Source organism: Wyeomyia smithii, chromosome 2, assembly GCF_029784165.1.
Source record: "Wyeomyia smithii strain HCP4-BCI-WySm-NY-G18 chromosome 2, ASM2978416v1, whole genome shotgun sequence".
NCBI classification, from domain to species: domain Eukaryota; kingdom Metazoa; phylum Arthropoda; class Insecta; order Diptera; family Culicidae; genus Wyeomyia; species Wyeomyia smithii.
The window spans coordinates 137,560,136-137,579,954 of record NC_073695.1 but is presented as its reverse complement, the minus strand read 5'-3'; the positions used below and the strand labels follow the sequence as shown (position 1 = coordinate 137,579,954).

Genomic DNA, 19,819 nt, shown 5'->3' with positions numbered 1-19,819 from the left:
TTTAAAGCGGTATCAATATTCACTTCGTTTTGCAAATCAAGCTCATTATTTAAATTTCTCTCAATATGAGTTATGTATCTTTCCCAATTAGCCTTGTTATAATTAAAAACAGAGCTCATAGGGTTTAAAACTGATTCATGTGATAAAGAAAAAGTTATTGGAAGATGGTCAGAATCAAAGTCAGCATGTGTGATCAAATCACTACATACATGACTTTGATCTGTTAGCACCAAATTAATTGTTGAAGGGTTTCTTACAGAAGAAAAGCATGTAGGACTATCCGGAGACAAAATAGAATAGTATCCTGAAGAACAATCATTGAATAAAATTTTGCCATTGGAATTACTTTGAGAATTATTCCATGAATGATGTTTAGCGTTAAAATCGCCGATTATAAAAATTTTCGAACGATTTCTGGTGAGTTTTTGTAAATCACCTTTAAAATAATTTTTGTGCTCGCGTGTGCATTGAAATGGTGAATATGCTGCGGCAATAAATAAAATCCCAAGTTCAGTTTGAACTTCAATTCCCAAGGTTCCAATAACTTTTGTCTCACGATGGGGAAGAGCACGATGTTTGATTCGGCGATGAATAACAATTGCAACTCCACCGCCGGGACCCTGAATCCCATCATATCTATGAACCACGTAATTGGGATCATATATTAATTTTATGTTATGTTTCAAAAATGTTTCAGTAATAATTGCAATATGCACATTATTTACTGTTAAAAAATTAAAAAGCTCATTCTCATTGGCCTTCAATGAGCGAGCATTCCAATTTAATATTTTAATTGTTTTATTTAAAATTATTGCTAAATTTTAAATTAGAAACAATTTAAATAGTAAAATTTGTGCCTATTTGAATGGCTTCAAACATTGATTTCGCCTGCAACATAAGTTCATAAGATCGAACATTGCCTGTTGCAAAAAAGAAAGTTTACCTGCCGTAATAGGCCCCAGGCAGTTGACATTAGAAAAAATATTTTCGGCAGCAATATTAGCTGGAGTAATAGGTGTACAATTATTTTCTGGCGTGTTTTGCTTACCCATATTAACGGTCATTTTCGAACTACCAACACTAGGCGGTATAATGTTCGAACTACCTGTAACCTGTGGTCCCCGTGGCTCTGTGGCTGATGAAAATTTGACATATGGTTGCCGTTACAATTCGCACAGCGAAAATTTTTACTCTCTTTCACAGGACATGTGTCCTTTTTGTGAGAAGAGTCTCCACAATTAAGACATTTTTGGTCCATGTTACAGAATTTGGAACCTTGGCCAAAACGGGCAAGTACGGCATTGGGTGATATGCTATTCACCTCCGCCATACTTCCTATAAATTTCCCACTTTACACGCACATTATACAAAGCATGTGCTTTTTCAAAAAAATTTAAGTTGTTAACCTCATTGCGGTTAAAATGGATTAAATAATTAACAAGGGAAATTCCAGTTCTCTGACTGTTATCGCCTCGTGATTTTTGTTTCATTAGAATTACTTGGGTAGGCCAAGTAATTCTGTTAAAGTAAGTTAAAGTAAGTCAGAAACAAACGTTGAAAGTTCCTTTTTGAAAATATTGAATTCAGAAGAAATAGTTACCACAATAGGTGGAACTTTTTCCATTTCTAAAGAATTGACATTTTGTATAGTTTCATTACTCATAACTTCCATTTCACCAGCTTCTTGCTCAGGCAAAATATCAAAAGGATTGTCACTACAGACACTCGAAGTGTCAGAAAGAGATGCCTCTCTTTTCCTCCCCGCAGCGATGCGAGGTGTCTTTTTCCGTCCAGCCATTTCAGGTGATACGAAAAAATTCAAAACAAATGTTAAATTCAAAAGTAGGTAGTCTTGAGAAAGACTGATGGGAAATAACTTTCAGGTAGTCTTTAAAAGACACACTGACAAAACACAAACTTTGAAGCTATAGGCAGTCAAAGACCAGTCCACAAGCAACCGAAAAAACGTCTGATCTGTAGGACAGTTCAAGACGCACTCAAGAAAATTTATGGTGATAAATACGATTAAGGGCTTATTCACTTATAATAGATTACCACAGGGTGCACCGTCTAGTGCATCAATATTCCAGCAAGTAATGCATCGGGTTCTAAAGGGTTTAGATTTTGTTTATTGCTATTTAGATGATGTTCTTACAGCAGGGACTAGTTTGGAAGATTGCAAACAGAAACTTTTTGAAGTTTTAAAAAGACTTAACAATGCGAATATTAAAATCAATTTCGAAAAATGCAAATTTTTTGTAACGGTTCTTCCATATGTGGGACACAATATTAGCCAAAAAGGGCTGATGCCTTGCCCGGACAAAATCTCTACAATTCAGCAAGCAAAAATTCCTAAGAATGTGACAGAACTCAAATCTTTTTTGGGTTTAATAAATTACTACAATAAATTCATTCCTCATTTGTCTTCAAAGTTGTATCAATTATACAAACTTTTGAAGAATGACGTTAAGTTTATATGGACTGTTGAATGTAACAAAGTTTTTGAGGAGAGTAAAAAGGCTTTGCTGAATTCAAATATTTTGGAATTTTATGACTCAAATAAACCTATTGCGATCATTTCGGATGCTTCCGGCTACGGTTTGGGAGGAGTAATTATTCATATTATTGATGGGGTTGAGAAACCCATTTGTTTCACATCATTTTCTCTCAATACAGCGCAAAAAATTTACTATCAAGAAGTTTCACAAATATTTATATGGGAAATTTTTTTATGTATGTACCGATCATAAGCCTTTAGTAGGAATCTTTGGGAAAGAGGGTAAACATTCAATATATGTGACTAGATTACAGCGATATATTTTAGAACTTTCATTTTATAATTTTGAAATAAAGTATAGGCCCTCTGCTCAAATGGGAAACGCGGATTTTTGTTCCAGGTTTCCATTGGAGCAGATGGAGCCAGCTGACTTTGATCAAGAATATGTCAAAAGTATTAATTTTAGTCAAAATTTGCCAATTGACTATAAACAGGTTGCTTCAGGAACAAAGAATGATAAATTTCTGCAACAGATAGTGACCTATATGAAACGTGGTTGGCCTAAACGTATTGACAAGCGTTTTGCAGATATATTTTCGAGTCAGCAAGACTTGGAACTTTTTGAAGATTGCTTGCTCTTTAAAGACAGGGTGATTATACCAGAGGCAATGCAAAGCGATGTTTTAAGACTTTTACATGCCAATCACGGGGAATGGTTAAAATGAAGCAATTGGCAAGGCGATACATATATTGGTTTGGGATAAACAAAGACACAGAAAATTTTGTTGCTAGTTGCGATGCTTGCAACGGTATGGCGATAGTCCCGAAATCTCATATCATATCTCAATGGATCCCTACTACTAGAGTTTTTAGTCGAGTACATATAGATTTCTTCTTTTTCCAAAACCACACTTTTTTAATTATCGTGGATAGTTTCTCAAAGTGGGTGGAAATAGAGTGGATGAAGAGAGGTACGGACACAGGCAATACATTGAAAAAGCTCGTTGCATATTTTGCTCGATTTTGTTTGCCTGATGTTCTAGTTTTGGACGGTTGTCCTCCATTTAATTCACAAGCTTTTGTAGATTTTCTAGAAAGACAAGGAATTAAAGTCTTTAAGAGTCCTCCATGCAATCCTACCAGTAATGGTCAGGCGGAAAGATTAGTAAGAACAGTAAAAGAGGTACTAAAGAAATTTCTACTAGATTCAGAAGTAGCTGAATTGAATTTGGAGGATCAGATTAATTTATTTTTAATAAACTATCGTAATAGTTCGACAATTGATGGACAATTTCCATCAGAAAAAATCTTCTCTTTTACGCCTAAGACACTAATAGACCTAACCCATCCAAAAAAGAATTTTAAACAATATTTAACACCGCTAACAAAGCATGACCCACCTATGCAACCGAATGATGAGGTTAAGGCAAAGGATAAAAACGCTATAGATGTAGTGTATCCTTTGGAAAATCTGATGGCTGGCGACGAGGTGTGGTACAAAAACCACGACAGACGTAGCCATGCTCGATGGATAAAGGCAACATTTCTAAGGCAGGTTTCTAAAAATGTCTTTCAGGTGGAAATTGGAAACGTGCCAATAAGCGCACACAGAGGCCAAATTAGGATGGCCAAAACAAACTCGCTCGTTCAGCCAAACGTGTGTTTCTCTGTCGAGATGACGGAGTCAACGGTGACTGGAGGAAACCAGGAAGAGGTGCAGGAAGGATTCAGGGGGTTCCCGGAGGAGTTTTCTGCGCGTTCGCGGAAAAGGAAAATAATAACAAATTCTCTCGTCAGAAGATCGAAAAGGAAAAAAATCGTTAAGACCGATCGAGATTTTATATACAATTAATTAATTATATTAATGATCTGAATTATATTGTAAATTAAGAAACTGATCTAATCTATTTTTGGAATAATTATAAACTTAAAACTATGTATCATATATTAGAAATAATTACATGTTATATTTTTTTCTTTTTCTCAAATTCAGATTGTCTATAAAACTTAAGAATTAATAAAGTTTGTTAATTCTTTCAAATATTTTAAAAACTAAAAAGGGAAGAGTTGTTGCATACAAGTATCGATTTTCGATACTTCAATTTTACCTAAAATATATAGGAACCAAATTAGAGTGCTGTTCGGCTTCGAGCAGCTCTATCAAAAGAGATTCTAATAAATGCGAACGACGTGAGGTTGAGCGTCAGTTCATTTCCAGCATCCAAACAGTTAAGTTGGTTTATTTGTAACTAAAGTTAAGCTAAAAGAAAGCCCCCACGGAAGGTGATTAAGTGGCTGAACCACCTAATATATTATAAGATAGAATCTTCAAACCTTGGTCGTTCTAAATTACTTCTCTGGAATTGGAAACCAGACGTTTGGGTTTTTCCGGATTGATTTCAATAGTTAAACAGGATAGTAAACTATACAGCGTACTACTTCCCACGTAAGGATATTTAAGTTCGCAGCGAAAAGTCGCGCGCAACAGAAGTCGCGATTCGATTTAGTGCTGCGACGTAAATATTTCATTCAAAATTATAAAAATGCGCGCACGAACGAAAACTAAACTTCTTTTTTTGCGTGTTCACAAATAAAACTCTTGGCGTCGCGATTACGAAGTTAAAAAAGATTTTAAGGGCTGTTCGCACCTACGCGAACTCACATAAGCGATTGTTAAAATATGTGTGAGTGCCAGAGCTAAAATATTTTCTTCCCTCTTTTTCGCGAACCGAACGAATTCGCGTTGACGGTGTTGCTGATATTTTGTTTGTTTTTGCATACGGAAATGAAGAAATGAAATATTTTCGCTTTTGTTATCACGCAGAGGTACAACAACAGGAAGCAAGTCAGGCCAACATAGTATGCCAATTATCTCTGGCAGATTTTGAGAGCTGAACACTGAACACATCTAATACGACTTCTTGGATTGGTGAGTATGACGAAAAATGTTGCTTTTCTTTGCATAAACATATGTCACATTCAATACAATTTTAGTTATTCCCTTTGGATGGTTGATCTTTCTCGGTGAAATATACACACTATGTTTGCTTTAACATGACGTTTCGGCGTACTGTTATTCAGCCATCGTCAGATCTAAAATTTTATTTCTCCATTAGTTACACAACACGTACTACACAATTTTTTTTATTTTCAACTTACATGACAAAACAACATTCTTCTCCCACCAGTGTGGTTTGCTTACTGACCTTTTTTATTATTATAATTTTTTTTTTTTATTTATTACTCATATACCTTCCCTGTGTTGGTAACTTTTAATTTTCTGTTACGGTATGAGATATTGCTCGGATCTTACTCACTAAACCATTGTAGGCTGAGTCCATCCCCCCACATTCGCGTTGCATATTAACCGTTCTCTCTAGTGATGGAAAGATTAGAGCAGGATAGCATAAATAAACTAGAAGAGAAGGGAATATATATGAAAATATATCGTAGATATGTGGATGATTGCTTCTGTATAGCCAATAAGCAACACATTGACGTCATCTTGTCCACTTTTAATGCTTATCATGAAAAATTAATGTTCACGATTGAGAGGGAGGAGAATCAAAAGCTTAGGTTTCTAGACATGATGTTTGACAGAAGAGAGGGAAAAGTAACAAAGATTTGGGCACCGAAACAGGAAAATGGACGGTACTTAGATTTTTATTCAGAAAGTCCGTTTGCACACAAGTGCAACACAGCGATCGCGTTAGTTGATCGAGCAATAAAGCTCACAGATGCAAATCAAAGACCGTGCACAATAACAGCAGTGAGGGAAATTCTTCTGTGCAATCGGTACCCGGAATGGTTTATACGAAAAATAATTAAAAAAAGAACACATAAGCACTACAACTCCCTTCAGACAGACAAAAGCAGAAATCAAGAAAAAAGATTTATCTCCGCTCCTTACATTCCAGGGCTAAGCGAAAAATTGTCAAAAATTTTAAATAAGCAGGGAATAACATTAGCGCATAAACCGGGTGGCAAGATAAAAGACACGGTATTTAGCCGCCTTAAGGACCCGATTCCAAAAATGAAAACAAAAAAATGTCGTATATGAGGTTCCGTGTGGCACAGATGATGGCAAAGTTTATGTTGGACAAACAGGGCGTATGTTGGAAACAAGAAAAAAATGAACACAAAAATGACATACGGGAAAAAGAAGCAAAAACAGGATTAGTACAGCATCACCTGGATCATGGTCACAATTTTGACTTTGACAACACGAAAATTTTGGAACGCATCGAGAATCAGGAGAGCAGAACCATTGCGGAGGCGTTTCACATACGGCGGGTGGGTGACGAGAGAACGGTTAATATGCAACGCGAATGTGGGGGGATGGACTCAGCCTACAATGGTTTAGTGAGTAAGATCCGAGCAATATCCCATACCGTAACAGAAAATTAAAAGTTACCAACACAGGGAAGGTATATGAGTAATAAATAAAAAAAAAATAATAATAAAAAAGGTCAGTAAGCAAACCACACTGGTGGGAGAAGAATGTTGTTTTGTCATGTAAGTTGAAAATAAAAAAATTTGTGTAGTACGTGTTGTGTAACTACTGGAGAAATAAAATTTTAGATCTGACGATGGCTGAATAACAGTACGCCGAAACGTCATGTTAAAGCAAACATAGTGTGTATATTTCACCGAGAAAGATCAACCATCCAAAGGGAATAAAATTATACGGTGACTAAAACCTCAAACAAAACAATTTTAGTTCATAAGATGCAAAAAATCACTAGGCAGTGTAGAGAGGAGCAACCTGAACCAGTCAACATCGAACCAAGTACTGACCTGTGGACTGCCCACGGTACTCTTGCTAGAGAAGCATCAAGATACAAACACATCAACCATATGGTTGGATTACCCGGGGGTTTACGGCAGTATTTGCATGGCGATTTGGCACCAAGAAATTCTGACCCAGTATGGAACCGACTTCAAGGACAGATTCCAACGCTATATAAAATACCGATGAAATACATGCCAGTTCTAGGAACATCCGTTCCTTCAGAAGTCTTTTCAGCAAAGCCGGTCAAACTATTACAAAGCTGCGAAATCGGCTCCCAAGACCCCACCTAGAAATGTTCCTAATCTAACAGTCGATAGGAGAGGATGCATGGTTCCACTGACGGCACCTACTCACGTCACAGGGTGTCTAGAGCCATTCATTGTCATTCGAATGTTTAGCATTTTTGAAATAAATGTTTCTTTTCTCGCTTTCCAAACGTTAATAAGTAAATTTATATAGTGGTTCCTATTTATTGATTCGTTTGCCTAATGTTTAGGATATAGGATTCGATCACTTGAATCTAGTGTAAAGTTTTTTGTACAGCAAAATCACTTGCAAACGAATGCACAATTGCAAAACTGAAGAACTAATTGAATCGGAAAAAAATTTTCTCGAAGATTCATTCAAGAATTAGGCTAATTGATTTAATAAATGTATTAAATAATGTGATTTCAAACCGAATAGCCAAAAAGTCTCTTAAAGAAAGTTTTAATATGTTGTTAAATTGTACAATATTTTTTGCTGCAAAAAAGCAAAGTTCAGGTGTAACACTATTTTACACAAAATTTGCAGTAGAGATTCGATCATAGGCTTGTTTAATGAACCAACTTCGTACATTGAAATCAAGAGGTAGACCACAGAATATTTCTAGAGCGTTATGCCAGATTTGTTAGTAAAATCTAGAGATCAAGTTTATTGGTAACTGACTGTTGGTCAGCACTAACATTATATTTTTGAACGTAGGGTTTACGCAATCAGGTAATCGATTATCTCGATTAATCGAATATCTTGCATCAGCTAATCGAGTCCGACTAGCGGACCCGAACAAAATTGTCGATTAACAATTAATCGATTAGTTGAAAAAATCGGACATCACTAAACCGACTCAAAAGATAAAGCTTTCAAACACGAAAGACTACAACTTGATGGCGAAAGGTAAGATACATTTTTTATTAGAAAAGTTTGATACAAAACCAATCGTTTTTGTAGAGTGCAGCAGTAAGAAACAAGAGGTTAAGAATGATATGAAATTATCAACAGAAACCACGAAACCAAATGTGCAACCTCTGTCTCACAACTCAGCTAATGCTGTTGCACAACAAGAGAGTCCTTCTGTGATTTCGCAAATGCCTATAATTTCAAATGAACTGAGCGACGATTTTCATAATACGGTGGGACCAATAGCTACTTCCGCGCATGCAGATGGCGACACCCTTGCACGGTCAAATTCGATGCAACCACTGCTTCAATCTGCCCAACCAGCAAGGCAAAATAATATATTGACAAGTATTGAGTTGAATAATCGATTTTACAAATGCAAGCTCAATTTTGTTCTCATCAGCAGAGTTCGAAGCTGAGCCTATGTATGTGGATCATAATGGAGTCATGTACTAATCATCAACTGTTGAAAACGAAACCACGGACAACCTTCAACCAGCGGGTATACCAATTGTTTATACTTCGTGTTTTCTATGCTCCCTATCATCTCAAGACACAAGTAACGACGCGAAACTATACGACTATATAATTTTTTTTTGCAGTTTCAGTCTTTACATAAGATATATAATCGTATCAAATGTTTACGCATTTCCTGTCATAGTAGAAGACAATGCGACATGCGACATAAAGTTGTGGTAAATGTTTTATTTTGCAGAAACAATGAGCTACGACCAGATGAAGGCTGACTTGAAGGAATTTATTGAATCGGCTGTCGAGCATGTCGTAGAAAAATGTTTTCAAACCAACTTCGCTCGTTTTGCTGCGCTATTGGAAATTCAAAAAAATGATGATTTCTATTGTCCAAAATCCGATGATACGGTAGAAAAACATTGTCGAATCAATACAGAAGAAGAATTAGCCGAATGGAACATAAAGCTCAACAGTAAAGAACTACGTCGAAGATATGTAAGTAGGTGTTTCTTTGAAGAAATCATCGTTTTTAATTCGTATTTATATTTCAGTTGGAATATTTCTCAAAATTTATCATTCTCAATGCCTATTGTGAAAAAGGCGATAATGCGTGTTACACTTTAGTAGATTGCCTGTTCACTCGAGACTTTTGAACGAAGATGACGTGGACCGGAATAAGTCGTCGGCAATAAGGCAAAACGAGGATTCCGTGGTTCCCAACCAGCTTCTGTGCAATATTGTACAGATTGGAGATCCATCATATACTGCCTGTAAGCTGGAGGTTTTTTGTCGAAACCGTCTCTTCAGATATTGTAAATCTCGTTCGACTAATCGTCAACTTAGAAAGTCTGCCTGCAGAAATCAACGTAGCTCCAGGTCGCAAGCATTAAAGGAAAAAAACGAACACCCAACTCAAGATCAGGGCACATTTAATTCGAATGAGTCGGACATTTCCGAAAAAATAGAGAAGGATGCTGAATTCAGTTCAGGTGACGATAACGGAGATGATGAAAATGAATCAATCGACGATACAAATGATGATGAATGTAGCACTGCAGACGTTTAACTTGGCAATAGATGTTATCATACTAGAACTGTTATTCAACATGAGATTAATTTGAAATATTACTTTTCAAACCTAATACGATTAAAAATAGGCAATTTTTTCTAATTAGATATATATATATATATATATATATATATATATATATATATATATATATATATATATATATATATATATATATATATATATATATATATATATATATATATATATATATATATATATATATATATATATATATATATATATATATATATATATATATATATATATATATATATATATATATATATATATATATATCAACAGAATTAAAACAAAAAATAAGTCACAAGCAATCATATGCTGCTATTTGTTTATGGAATAGTATGAATGAGAGGTATAAATACTATTCCTTCTGTTCTAACAATTGGAACTAGCTTGCAAAAAATATCATTACATTTAAATAAAACGGACGACTTTGTTATATTTTCTAAATTTAACTTTGCTACATATATATTAAGAAACGATGATCGGAATGGCTTTTGGAAGAAATCACTTTTTAATATTACTTTTTGGCCCTCTATTATAAATTCTCCATTTTCCTGCACAGCTCCTAAAAATTTTATTAACTCGAACTGTTTTGTCAGAAACCACATGTCATTAAAATCAGTGCTACGTGCGAAATCTAAAAAAAAATATATTAATCTTGAGCCCTTTTCTTTCTATTGATATGTGAGACGATATCTGAATCGGTGTAAACGATTTCGAATTGTTGGCGATCATAGCCTCAGATATCCTGGATGATACTTGTGCCAATGGATTGGGTCCTGTTTGAATCAACTTTTTGATGTAATGCAAATAATTTTCAAATGGATACGCGGAGAAACAGGGTAACGGCCCAAAGTGCTCAACCTCATCGACAATGTGGCACAAATTATGAACGTTGCTTGTTATGAATTCTACTCCATAAAGGGATTTATAATTTTCAATGAAATCTAACAGCAAAAATCTTGCTACTGGAATAAGTTTAACATATTTCTGAGAAGAGCAAATCCTAATCGCACAAAAAAGAAAGAGAAAGTGATCGTAGTATTTTTCGGGAAGATAATCTTTCAGCAAAGCTACACCCACGATTAGACTCGTTGATGTTATTTTCTCCTGCGTAATAATTTCTGCAGTTGATTCTGGTTCCATTGGCTGGTTATTATTTTCAATCACACGGCCAGTGTTTTTAACATTTTCTTTGTAAAGGTTGCGATATTTTTTCAGCAAGCGGCTGTAAGTGCCACGTTTCCTTATTTTTTTCAATTTGTTTTTAGAAAAAATATCTGACAACTAACTTCATTCAGTGTAATATAAGACAAGATGTCAATTCATTTATGACATATACTGTATCCTAAAACAATGTTAAATGCCATTTGCGTTATGACTATATATCTTTCTTTAAGCGATTGAGTTGTGATTTGATGAGTACATTCATGGACTTTGAATGTATATTGAAAAGATTTAACATGCACAATCGCTCTGTAATCGGATTTTATCGTATATTTGATTTTTACAATAGTATGTACTTTAGTTGGCAATATTTACAATTGTGACTTAATGTTCACTCATATGCGATAAAAAGCATGCATCGATATACGATATTTGGTTATCTGGGGTCGTGCCTAAAACAGAGGAATTTACAAGTAAAAATTGGCTCATCTTTATCTCGGGAGTTTACCAACTACCCCGGTGTTCCTCAAGGCAGCAATCTCGGGCCAACCCTGTTTATTTTATTGTTCAACGATGCGATGCGCCTTTTCACCGGAAATTGCAAGCTTTTTAACGCGGATGACTTTAAACTCTTCATCGAAGTGACTAGTTTGGCTGATTGCGACACTCTACAGTCTCACCTGGACCATTTTGCTGCGTGGTGTAATAACAATCGAATGACCCTTAGTATCGAAAAGTGTATAACCATCTCATTCCATCATAAATCCAGCCACGAAGCCTTCCGCTTTGATTACACGATCGCTAGCCATACGTTGGAGCGTGTAGAAGTCGTAAAAGATCTTGGTGTTTATCTCGACTCTGAACTTACTTTCCGACAACATCAGCAGTTTGTAATAGATAAAGCGAATCAACAGCACGGATTCTCATTAAAAATCGCCCAGGAGTTCGACAACCCGCTATGCCTTCGATCGCTATATTTTGCGTAAGTACGGTCACACTTGGAGTCTCCGGCCGTCATTTGGTCGCCGTATCATGCAATTTGGATTCGCAGAAAAGAAAGCATCCAACGCTAGTTTGTTTGGTATGCCCTCAGGAATCTACGATGGCTCAACCTACATGATCTACCTCCATATGAAGCTCGCTGTCAATTGCTGGGCATTACAACGTTGGAGAGAAGACGAATTCTTGGCTTTTCCCCATCACCTCATATTTCATGTAGACCTTATGTTCGGAAGGAAACGAAAATAAATAAATAAATAAACTTAACACAATATTGATGCGCACCATGCAACTTATGCGTGAACAACATTTATCTGGCAAGGCATAAGCGTATCGTTGTTGTTGAATAAGCACCGAGAATTCCTCGTAGTGCTTATAAATCAGAATCAATACTTTTTCGTCAGAAATCAAATCCCAAAATACTTACGTTATCATAACGAACGATTTTGCCTTATTTAACCCTGATTGAATATTATATGAATTCCACTCTGAAAATAATGTCGAAGCTGTTCCATAGGTTCACTAATGAGGAAACATAAGAAGGTATGCTGAACCAAATTATCAATAAGTTCTACCATAAAATCGTAGCAATTAACAGTTTTTATGGTAACCATATTAATGAGATAAACTTTTAATCACCATAAGCAGCAGCTTTTTCTTCCTTGATTGCGCGCGAATAGAAGTCGTGTACCGCTGCAATGAAAGACGAGGAGAAACTAGCGACGGTCTGCTTCACATATACACTAAAGTCACCTTTTACGCGGGGAATACATGCCGCGTAAAAAAAACCGCGTAAATTCCGGAATGCGCGTAAAAAAAGCGCGTAAATTCCGGAATCCGCGTAAAAAACCGCGCAAATTCCGGAATCCGCGTAAAATAAACCAGCGTTAATTCAGTATTCCTAATGAAGGGGAACCGAAATCCCGGCAAAAAAAATACCGCGTAAATTCCGGAATCCGCGTAAAAAAACGCGTAAATTCCGGAATCCACGTAAAAACAAATCCGCGTAAATTCCGGAATCCGCGTAAAAAAAGCCGCGTAAAAAACCCGCGTAAAAAAACCGCGTAAAAAGCGACCTTAGTGTACAGTACTTTTGCTTCTAACAGCATGTTTTCTTTCAAGACATGAGTTTTCATTAGGAATGCTCGCATGTGATTGGTTCATCGTTCGCGTGCCTGTGGACTGAAATTTTTAATTAATTCCTATCGCTTAGCAATCAAAAAATAGTGATAACTAGCACATTACAAAAGTGTCCAACATTTCATTCATCCAATAACATATTGGTTATTCAAATTTGAAAAATCTTCACTGAGCGTCCTTAGTAGAATTTAGGAAATCAGAGAAAAGAATGATAAGTTTCCATTAAACTCTACTAGAAATTTGAGAAGTAAATATTGAAAATATTACTAGTCCGTACAAATACGTATTTCCACTGCGAAATACAATCATCATGAGTGCTTATGTGGACTGGTAAAGAGCAAAGCGTAAATCTGTTTTTTATTTGTAGTAGGTAAAAAATTAAATTTAGCTCTCTTAATTAGAGTTGTTTTTAGAGTTACCATACCATGTCTAGCGTTTTTGGGAAGAATATTGAATAGCCATGAGGGGTGGTTACCTGCGTCTTTGTTGAGAAGCGTGGATGAGTGTTGTTTATAAATTTCTAAGCCTTCAGCTACGTCTTATTTCCATAAATTATTAACGAGGCGGAGCAAGTGAATGTTTTCCGAAGTTAGTGTGGTGGCGTGTCAAGGCACCGTCATATTCAGCGGCTACCTATTTCAGATCTTCTGTCATTGGGGTGAGTGTTATAAAAGATTTCCGAAATTGAGCACGCTTCTTTTTATCAAAAATGGCTTGAATGATACTTTCATTATAACCATTTAGTTCGGCAATTTCGAAAATACATTCCAGCCCTTTTGCTTGGTTAATTTACTTAGAGGTAAAGTTTCCATACGGTGGATCATATGATGAAAATATTGGTTATTGTTATCCATGTGGTTATGCTGTTATTATCATTTGACATCTGACGTAACATTTGTCAATTTTATTTCCAATTTTTCAGAATGCACCCCGAAATAGAAAGCAAAAACGTAGTCCCACGTCAAAACAATTGAAGTAAGGCCCTGTTTTATGAAACAAACTTGCTGAAGACATTGAGCACATAAAATCAATTTTTCACTGTCAAATCTAAAACGATCGCGATTTTTCGAGCTTGAACCAATGTGAACTGTGAGATTTTTTAATAACTCTTTCCACAAATTGTAAATGTCATGAAATATAATACTTAGGATGTGTAAACAATATTCTGGAATTTGGACCAGAGTTTCATGACGTCATATATGTATTTCGTCAATTTTATATCACTTTTTGAATTTTACGACCTTCAAAAATGCTCAATAATGTACCGTACGACGATTTTGACGAAATTTTGACTAGAGATTTAGGACGTCGAATCTTTTGCTGCACTTTTTATAAAACTGGTCTGTGGGAGCACCGTGATTTGTTCATGCACTGTCATTAAGTTTGGAATGATAACTATATCATCTAATAAGTTATAACACATTGAAACAGTAAAATCGTTGACCGTCATCAGATCGTTATCAAACTGTGATAAACAATCTATAAATTTCAACAATAGACGTTTTATAAACACGCTCATATAATTAATGTTTCAGTTAAGACTCTCATGTACATCTCTGATACTAGTTGCAAACAAACATTAAAAGAGAACTAGTCGGTTTATTGAACCATTTCTTCTCTCATATAATGATTATTTTCATAAGTATTTGTGTTGACTATAGAAGAAAGAGAAAAGAAAGGTTGGAAATGGGTCATGGTATATAAAGACAAGTTCAAGGCAACTACAGTTTCAGATATTTTTCATTGACTGTGTAGATAACAGGTGCCTGCCATAAGAAGTTACATTAACGAGATCTAAGAAAAAGTTTCAATTTTCACAGGTGAGACTAAGTGGCAATTCTTTTTTAAATTCATAATGCAATACAGCAAATGAAAAACTCTATATATTGTCGAACATATAATAGTTCAAATTGCAGTTACGATGGTTTGCATGATGTATCAACAAAACAATGTATCAGTAACTTAGCCTGAGGCGCAGCGCAACGTGACACTTTTATATTGACGGAGAAAGTTATGTACAGTTATCAATGTGGGATGAAATATGTGACGTGTATCTGTGTTAATATTCCAATAACCTACATTTGGGCGCTATCTTCAAGTTAAAATAGTAATTTTTTGTGCAGCGAGAAGAATGTGAAATGAAAGTTTTCTACAGGTCAATCACCTAAATAAGGAAATAGATCATAAACAAAATTTAATGTACATTTTGATTATTTAGTAATCGAAGCTTGAAACTTACACGTAAAGAGATAAAAGCGAAATTAATTAACCATGCTTTGAAGCTACAATTCATCGAATACATGTACCGTACACGTTAGAATGCAACTAAAATTAACTGTGAACGGCTTTTGTGAGCAACAATACATGAGTGTTCGATATAACGGCATTTTGTATCATGGCAATCATACCCCGGACCGTTTCAGTTGTTCACTCGTACACATTAACTGAAATCATGCACATATAGTGTGCATGAAACATTTTATCACAAATAGAGAATATTCTGAATAAAAGGAATGTTTTTTTTAACCTTGTATTTATCCATTAAAATTGTCCGTGATATGTTTTTGATTATTTTGAAATATGTATGTGTATGAATGATGTTAAATCAAACTGGCTCCCTTTTTTAATGATCTGCCAAATTATATGAAATTTGAGAAAAAACCAATGTTTCAGCAATCATCATCATCAATGATGAGATTCATAGGTGTAGTCACAATTATTGTAAATAAATACCGGTTTTGCATTATGCTACAGTTTCAATAGATTTGTTCATTGCAAGTCAAATATGAACAAGTATGAACAGTTTTAAAGCTACTCTAGTGGTGAAAGTAATTTTTCACAACTGCGTTGAAAAGCAAAATGTTTTAAATGAATCTAAGCGCTACGCGTAATGATACAGGTTAGTTCCGTTTTTGGCAACACGCTTCTCGATTTTCAGTTGCCAAAAATGGAACAGTGCCAAAAACGGAACATTTTTTTTCTGAAAATTTTTGGCTTTGCATCATTTTGAATATTGGTGAACAACATTTAAATATTAATTGGACATTACCTTCATCCTAAAGTGTCTTTAATTTTGTCTTGCGAGTGAAAATACAACTGCTCACTAAAAGCGCAACAAATGATTAGTCTCATATGTTCTTCGTCTTCTTGCCCTATCACTGATGAGTCATTGGGTATTATTGAGTGAAGTGCCCAATTATTTTTGAGAGAGGTAGCTTTGTGAAAAAAGTATTGTTATTCAATAAATACTTGTAAATATTCTCTTCAAGTCATTTATAACCAAGTGCATTTATCCGAATCTTCCACGGAACAGCCCCAAAATATGTAGAATAACAAAAAGGTGGAAAAACAGTGCTTTTTGTCCTTGTAGCATTTTTGTCTACACAAAATTAAAATCGCTCGAAAAGCCAACATTGATAGTTTGTTCTAAAATTTTGAGTAAAGCTAGTCGATTATCCCCATCTTAAGAAATATTATTCACTAAATAAAATGTGAAGAAAACAATTTTGGTATTTTCGTGAAGACACGCTCCATTTCAAACAAAATGCCCATGATTTTGTTCTATGCACGAGTGAAGAGAAAACAAGCAACAGCTGATGTATATTTCTACTAGAACACTTAAACGCATCAATGTTGTTTTTTTTTTCTTGGAAGTCCTTCATGCAATGCGAAATTGTGGAAATTTGGTTGTAACAAATATTTTATAGCTTTCTTTTTCAATGAAAAATATTTCGAAGAACAGTACTTTCTTTGTCTTGTTTTACATTTTGTTGAGCGAATTAGGTTTCTAAAATTGGAGAAAAATGTTTCATTATTCATATAAACAAGAAGAAAACATGGGAATTATCTTTTATTCGCAAAAAATTTGCATACGTTTTATTTTAAAAAAACATTTCCTCTTTAAGTGTAAATTGTCTATCTAAAAAACTAGTGTCGAAATAAATCTGAGATGACATTTTTTACAAATCATTTTTTTGGTTTTTAAACAACTTTCTCAGTGTACAATTTCAAATTCAGTTAATTTAATGCTTAATTTAATGAAAGTTCAGTCAATTCTTCAGAAGTCATCCATTGACAACTATTTCCAATTTCTCATCATTATTTAGATATATCGATGCATGGAAAAGAGGGTTAAACTTCAGACGTTTTCAAATGATATTCCAGATGAATTTTAAATTATTTTTTTATTTGCAGTAAGTATGCAAGTTTCCTAGTGTAGTAAGGCCTACACACTCACAAATGTTCATTAAATTCTGAGAGAATGTTGCCAGCCTCTCAACCGATTAGCCAAACATGTGTCATATATTGTATGTATTTACACTTGTAGAGAACTATGAGGATTAGTTTTGAGCCGCCAATCATTAAAAGATTAGAGAGAAATAAAAAAAAATGTGTTGCCAAAAACGAAACCGAAAGTTGCCAAAATCGGAACGTGCCAAAAACGGAACGTGCCAAAAACGGAACATGCCAAAAACGGAACTTACCTGTATTAACTTTATAATATTTTAACGCTAACTGGAGTAATCTTCGCATTTTTTCATAATTTGTGAAAAATATGCAATTTTGAAACAGCTATTGAAAATTCATACTAAAAATACCATTATGAATTCAAGTAGATATTTAATTATTATGTTGAAGATCCCATCGTCACTAGATCCTTTGGGGCCGTTCAATAATTACTTAAGCATATTTTTTCATATTCGCAAACCTCCCTTCCTCCCTTGTAAGACATCGTAAGATTTTTTGAACCTCCCACGGCTCCAATTACTAACCTATGGCCAGAGATGGGACCAATATGCCCAGAGCTCCGACACAAGCCATGCATAAATATCCTGTACATTGATCCACACCACGTCTTGAGCTCTAGTTTTCTCATCCTGAAGCAAGCACAATTCTTCGTTTCCCCTTATGCCCTTAATTCGAGTTAATCGTCCTTCCGTAGTTTTTCTTTTATAAATTTTACCGTCCACACAATGTTTTTTTATGTAAGATAATCAATTCACCGCTTACCCTTCCCCCATCTTGCAAGATTACGTAAGATAATTGCACACCCCCTTCCACCCTATTTGCTTACATAATTATTGAACGGCCCCATATTTTCTATGTTTTTAAAAATTGATTCAAATGTTTTTAAAAATTCATTCAAGTTAGTTTAAAATATCTCCGGTGTAAAATTGTGGGAAGAAATTAAATTTTATTAAGGTTTCACTTCATCTTCAATTGGACTCGATAATTGGACACACTGACAGCTTCCAGAAAGGTTTTTAATATGGTTTCAATCTTTCAACTTTAGTCTCAAAATTGTGATGTCTTAGTAAAACTTTGTCTAATCTCTTCTTTATAAATAGTTTGAAAAATACTACAAGGTATACAGCCTTAGGGTTGTATGAAATGGTGACGTGGGACTGAACACTGTATTTAGGAGATTTTTTGTTACAAAATATACAGAGTATGCAAACAGAATCAACGAATCTTAGTAAATAAACCAAAAATTCACAAGCATTCGCAGGCTCTTACTCTTCTATAAATGTGTATGTTCGAGAATTTACTCTTTCAATACTATCCGGTCACGATTATTTAGTGAATATCGAATATATAATTGAATAAATATCCGTTGCAAAATCTTACAATTCTTTTTGAGTAATTTATGGTAATCATATTAATGAGATAAACTTTCAATCACCATCAACGGCAGCGTTGCAATTTTTCCTCGATTGCACACGAATAAAAATGTACGAACAAAAGTGTATCACTGCAATTCGAATAGTATCGCTGTAGTACGATTAGTAGCGCTGCAGTACGAATAGAAGTGTACCGCTGAAATGTACGAATAGAATAGTACCGCTGCAATCATAGACGACGAGAGACCTGCGGTTCTTCACTTCACTGGCATTGTTGCTTTTACCGGCATGTTTTCTTTCAAGACATCAGTTTTTATTAGTTTCTGAAATCAGGTTTATAAATGGTTCAAGGATGGGGATTGTTTCAAACTTTTAGGAAAACTTTTACTTTCGAGACATCATATCGGTCTAAGCTCATGGAAGCAAAAATAAATTGACCTATTGGGACAGGGAGACTCTGTCAATTTTTATTTCGATATTGATACAGAGAATATCACAGGATACGGATGGTGTCGGATGGACTCACGTCGTCTGTGCTAGGAATGCTCGCATGTAATTGGTTCATTATTCGCGTATATTTGTCATTAAAACTTTTTATCAATTTTGCCGCTTAACAATGAAATTAGAGTGATCACTATCATATTACAAAATTGTTACACATTTTATCCATCCAACAACATATTGGTTATTGTTATCCATCATGTGGTTATCCTGTTATTAACGTTTGAAATCTGACGCAACATTTGCCAGTTTCATTTCCAATTTTACAGAATGCATCCCAGTATAGTAAACAAAGACGTAGTCCCACGTCAAAAGGATCACCAGAACGTTGATATTGACGCCTGTGAATATTATTCAAACGAATTAGAAGTTGAAGA

At 34.9% G+C, this 19,819-nt stretch overlaps 1 protein-coding gene and 1 pseudogene across 2 annotated transcripts in view; both read left to right on the top strand.

Annotated features, from left to right (window-relative positions):
• Positions 1-8,387: 8,387 nt before the first annotated feature.
• Positions 8,388-9,984, top strand: LOC129719970 (uncharacterized; annotated as a pseudogene).
• A 5,028-nt stretch (positions 9,985-15,012) lies between these two features.
• The window catches only part of LOC129722601 (uncharacterized), a 220,384-nt gene continuing 215,577 nt past the window's right edge, over positions 15,013-19,819 (top strand). For both annotated transcript variants that reach the window (XM_055676191.1, XM_055676190.1), the window contains exon 1: positions 15,013-15,140. The gene's annotated coding sequence lies outside the window, so the exon portion shown is untranslated. The remainder of the gene's footprint in view (positions 15,141-19,819) is intronic.